A 5,920-nucleotide genomic window follows, 5' to 3' on the forward strand; every position below is an offset into this window, starting at 1 on the left:
GGTCATGGAATATGGCGTAAAACGTGCGCCACTTTTTTTGGACAAACTTCCGATTTTTTTTTAGCCCCTTATATAAAAGTAAACCTATACATGTTTGGTGTCTACGAACTCGCACTGACCTGAGGCATCACACCCACACATCAGTTTTACCATTTAGTGAACACATTGAATAAAATATCTCAAAAACAATAGTGCTATCACACTTTTTTTTGCAATTTTTCTGCATTTGGAATTTTTTTGCCATTTTCCAGTACACTATATGGTAAAACCGATGGTTTCATTTAAAAGTACAGCTCATTCCGCAAAAAATGAGCCCTCACATGACCATATTGACTGAAAAATAAAAAAGTTACGTCTGTCAGAAAAAGAATGGCGAAAAAAAAAACGGAAAGCGAAAAATCATCCAGTCGTGAAGGGGTTAAAATGCCATCTCAGTAGCTGTGTCTCATGCAACTCTCCTAGGTGAGCAATTCCTCATTGGAATATTTTTCACCCATCTCTCAATTAAAACTGTATTTTGCTTGTCTCTACTTTGTACAGAGGATCTAATGATCTAAGGATTGGAAGTAGCAATCCTAAAAGCCAATATCGGCCCTTTAACGGGCCTTACCATATGACTTATGCAACACTCTGAAACACCATGTCTGCAAACTGAGATTCTGGTTTGGCTGTTATCTTTAGTCATATGTTAACGCTCGTTAAAGGGTTGATATTGACTTTTAGGATTGCATCTTCCAATAGGTGACACTAGAGTTGAAGTCATTATCCTCTCTGAAGAGGATTGAATTTGCATATCTCTTAAGGGTGCTTTACACACTGCGATATCAGTAACGATATATCGTCGGGGTCACATCGTTAGTGACGCACATCCGGCGCCGTTACCGACATCGCAGCCTGTGACACCAAGGAGCGACGATCAACGAGCACAAAAACGTGAAAAATCGTTGCTCGTTGACACGTCGCTGCTTTCCTTAATATCGTTGCTGCTGCAGGTACGATGTTGTTCCTCGTTCCTGCGGCAGCACACATCGCTGTGAGTGACACCGCAGGAACGACGAACATCTCCTTACCTGTGTCCACCGGCAGTGAGGAAGGAAGAAAGTGGGCGGCATGTTCCGGCCGCTCATCTCCGCCTCTCCTCTGCTATTGGACGGCTGTCGTGTGACATCGCTGTGACGCCGCACAAACCGCCCCCTTAGAAAGGAGGCGGTTCGCCGGCCAGAGCGACGTCGCAGAACAGGTATGTGCGTGTGACGCTGCCGTAGCAATAATTTTTGCTATGGCAGCGATAACCACATATCGCACCAACAATGGGGGCGGGTGCTAATGCTCGCGACATCACTAGCAATCGCTAGCGATGTCGCAGCGTGTAAAGCACCCTTAACACTTAGCCATTCCCACACATTGTGCCTTTTGGCACTTCCGTACCAAATATTGGTTCATCAGGAGGCTCATAGAGAAAAGGAATAATAGATATCTATTGGATGCCCAGTAGATAGTGTACATTCTCAGTTGTACTATAAGTCTACAGTATCCATAAGGGATTTTAACGGACTGCTTTTAGTTTTGTGTGTTGTGTTAGGGATTCTTTATTGCATACGTAAAAAAAAAGTCTTGTTTTTATGGGGATTTCATGTGTTAGACTTTAATTGATGATTCGCTTAGTATCATAACCAATGTAAGTTTACTGTTGGTGGTACCACCCATCAATGGCTTCGGAATGCTTTTCTGATTGCATGAAACAGGACTCATGATAATACTCACTTTTGTGTCTCTGAGCAATCATTCTTCCAGATCTCCCAAACAGTCTATAGTGGGCTTCACCAGAGAAAATAAAGTTGTAGGAAGTATAAAGATAGAAGAAAGGAGGAGTGGGGCAAAGTTACGGTATTTTCCTTGATGAAGCATCCTTAAGAATGTTTTTGATATATGGAGGAATAATTGTCCAGAGAATAAAAGGTGAGCACTACCATGAGTCCTATGTCATGCCAACAGTAAAGCATCCCTAAACCATTGATATGTGGGATTGCATTTCTTTTAATGGAAGTAATGGAAGAGGGCTAACTCCTAATTATGGCTGGGAACACTGTCATAAATTAAAAAAATTGGTATCCGCTCTGCTCTTTGCAGCATGTATCCTGAGGCTCCTTGCAGAATGCACAATCATCTGCTCTGCTGAGACAAAAGTGCATAGGCTAAATGGTGAGTAAGCAGACGACTTTCTCCTCCAGCCGTGAATTCATCTTTATCTGCATCCTGAAGTATCTTCTAGCATGGTAATGGTTAATAGCTGCAACATAAGAAAAAAATAAATGCAGTCTAGTATCTTCCAGCAAGGCAGTGTTTTATTACAGTATTGAAGTATTGATTCACCAAATATTAGTTGTTCAAAAGAAGCCACCAAAATGAATAATTCTTGCACACTATATAATAATGTTTATTGATCTCAAACAGATGAAAAAACAGTAACCAAACCAATATATACAAAAAATATCATATTAGTCCAAAGCCAGTGCTTTTAGCTTTCATAAGGAGTAAACCTCAGTGCGCACTCTAACAAAGTCCAAGCAGGTAGCTAATGTGCCATGCATCCCATGTCTGCCAAATAGATTAAGTATTTACCCAAAGTATAGAACTCCAAATGGAGAATGTGATGCAGTCCATTTGAAATTAAATGCAATGTATGCATACCTTGATAAGAGTGCTCTGTGTTTCCCCCTCACCCCAATGCATGTTTATGTTTCACCCTTCTTTGTCAGGGGGCATGTGTTGGTGAGGGGTCCATGATGTTTATAAAGCCCTGTGCAGCCTGAACATAATTCTGGTAATAATTTGCCATAAAGACCCTTGACAACTTCTGAGAATTCCCGAAGTATGCACCGTTGATGTTATCCCCTTATTGCAGTCAATAGCCCCATGGTCATTGGAACGCAAGCCCAGCACCAATAGAAAGTTGCAGCGCATGCGCCCGTGATCACAGTAGCACAGAAATGATGCACTGGGGAGCGTCTGGGGCGCATACGCACTCCCTTGAACAATATAGTTGAAACCAGAAGAATCTAAAAAGACACATCTGCATGTTTTTCTCACTACCTGACATAAAATCAGAATAAACCTTTCCTGTTTTAAGTCAATTAGTATTACCAAAATTATTTATATTTGCCAGATGCTAGAACAATGAGCGACAGAAAAGGTTTTAAGAAATTTTTATTACTTTCTGCAAAGTCAAAAGTTTACATACATTTCATTAGTTTTTGGTACCATTGCACTTAAAATGTATGACTTGGGTGAAATATTTTGGATATCTTTCCACAAGCTTCTCACAATAGTTGGTAGGAATTTGGGCCCTTTCCTCCTGACAGAACTGGTGTAGCTGAGCCATGTTTGTAGGTCGCCTTGCTCCGACCTGCCTTTTTAGTTTTTCCCATAAATTTTCAATAGGATTAAGATCAGGGTTTTGTGATGACCACTCCAAAATATTGACTTTGTTATCCTTATGCCACTTTGTAACCAGTTTGGCTATATGTTTCAGGTCATTGTCTATTTGGAACATACATTTCCACACAAGCTTTAAGTTCCTGGCTGATGTCTTGAGATGTTGCTTCAGTATTTCCACATAATCTTCCTTCCTCAAAATACCATCTATTTTGTGAAGTGCACCAGTCCCTCCTGTGGTAAAACAACCCCACAATATGATGCTGCTGCCCTTGTGTTTCCCAGTTGGGATGGTGTTCTTAGGCTTCAAACTTCTCTCTTTTCCCTTCAAACATAACGATGGTCATTATGGCCAAACAGTTCAATTTTAGTTTCGTCAGACCACAGAACATGTCTCCAAAAAGTCTTTGTTCCTGTGTGCATTTGCAAACATTAATCTGTTTTTTTATGTTTCTTTTGGAGTACTGGCTTCTTCCTGGCAGAGTGGCCTTTCAGTCAATGTTGATACAGTACTAGTTTCACTGTTGAAAATGACACAATCTTTCTTGCTTCCGCTAGCATCTTCACAAGGTCTTTTGCTTTTGTTCTTGGGTTGAGACCCACATGTCTGACCTATGCATGGTCATCACTGGTACACAGAACCTTTCTCAGTAGTATGATGGCTGGACATTCCCATCTTGTTTGTACTTGCGTATAATTGTTTGTACAAATGAATGAGGCAACTTCAGGTATCTGTAAATTGCACCCAAGGATAAACCAGACTCCACAATTCTCTTCCTGAGATCTTGGCTGATTTATTTTGACTTTCCCATGATGCTACACAAAGAAGCAGTGTGTTTCAGGTGTGCATTAAAATACACCCACAAGTGTGTCTCTAATTAACTCAGATGTTGCCAATAAGAGGAGCTTCCAAAGACATGACATCATCATATGGGCTATCCCATATTGTTTAAAGGCATAGTACTAGTAGGGTATGTAAACTTTTGACTGTGCAGAAAGTAATAAAAATGTTTTAATACATTCTTTCTCATTATTCTGGCATTTGGCAAATATAAATAATTTTGGTTCCTAATTGACCTAACGTGGGAAAGGTGTATTCTGATTTCATGTTAGATAGTGAAAAAAACATGCAAATGTGTCTTGCCTATTGTCTTGTGGATTGCGTATGTAAACCTCTGGTCTCAACTGTGTATCAAGGGTGAAAAGTACGCACGAATAATACCTGAGCTATGGATCCATAGTTAAGGCTGTTAGCATGTGCAAAGTATAGCAAACTACATGCAAAAAGTGCAAGAACAATCTTAAGGTGCCAACGCAAGAATTTGTACAACTGGTGCTATCCTATTAAAGTGTCAGTGTATTTTATAAAAACAATATATATATTAATGGCACATAAGATATTGAAACCGAAGAACATTACTAGAATAATTATGTAAATTAATAGTGAAATGATGAATCCTATCTAACAATGTGCACTGTGCAATGTGCACTATTATTAAATGTACTTAAATAAATAATTGATGAATGATAAGAAAGGTTATGTTAAAAACTAAAATGTAGAAGATACCTCAATAAAGTGCTTAAAATGACAGTACATGCAATGCCATACAATTAACACATACATAGATCTATATTAAGAAATAATACAACCATGATGAACAGCTAATTTATATAATAATAAAATTTAAAAAAAAGAAAAAAACAACATATATCACAATATATAGCATTAACATTCTGTTCCAAGCATATCAGCCTATCAAAAATGTAAAGAATATCAGGATTGGTTTCTCTTACTTCTTCCGGACCTGGTCACTGAACAAGATATAGTAATTCTAAAAATAATTAAATGGAATAAGGTTAAAATACATAAATAAACTAACTATGGCTTTATTCTTAAATAAATCAATAATGAAAAACTCTTAATGAAAAAAACCTCCCACCATAAAAATGCTCACTATTACAGGAAAGTTGAAAAGCTAAATTTTCATTTAGACTCACTGGTATAATTGTTACCAATCTATATATCCATTTAATCTCATCTTGCGAAAGAGCATATTTATTTTAGTCTGAGGTATTGTCCTATGGATATACCTTGAATTGCTGATTTTGGATGCAAGGAGATTGTGTATAGTAGAGAGTTGGTGGCCATGGGTTTTCAGTATACAATCATTGTATCAGATGTATATCCCCTTGTGATGATTCCTGAATGGAGATATCCAAAAAATGAGTTCTAGGCCTAAAGTATAAGCTAGTCTGATATTCAACTCATTATCATTAAGCTTGATAATAAATGAATTCAATTGTTCCAAGAATCCTTCCCAGACAAACAGGATATCATCGATACGCCTAATCCAAATATCTACACTGATTGTCTCTTTAATAGGGTTACTTTGAAAAGTATCGCATTCCCATGACCCCAAAAAAGATTTGCGTAAGAGGGGGAACAGGAAGTCCCCATAAATCTACCTTGCAGTTGAAAATAAGT

The 5,920-nt window shown here is 38.3% G+C and overlaps 1 long non-coding RNA gene across 1 annotated transcript; it reads right to left on the minus strand.

Annotated features, from left to right (window-relative positions):
• Window positions 1–1,630: 1,630 nt before the first annotated feature.
• Window positions 1,631–5,628, minus strand: LOC142292303 (uncharacterized). Its single transcript, XR_012750596.1, has 3 exons — window positions 5,527–5,628; window positions 5,230–5,267; window positions 1,631–2,290 (listed from the first exon to the last, which is right to left on the minus strand). It is a non-coding gene; the product is annotated as an uncharacterized LOC142292303 (long non-coding RNA).
• Between the last annotated feature and the right edge of the window lie 292 nt (window positions 5,629–5,920).

This window comes from Anomaloglossus baeobatrachus, chromosome 1 (assembly GCF_048569485.1).
Source record: "Anomaloglossus baeobatrachus isolate aAnoBae1 chromosome 1, aAnoBae1.hap1, whole genome shotgun sequence".
NCBI lineage: Eukaryota > Metazoa > Chordata > Amphibia > Anura > Aromobatidae > Anomaloglossus > Anomaloglossus baeobatrachus.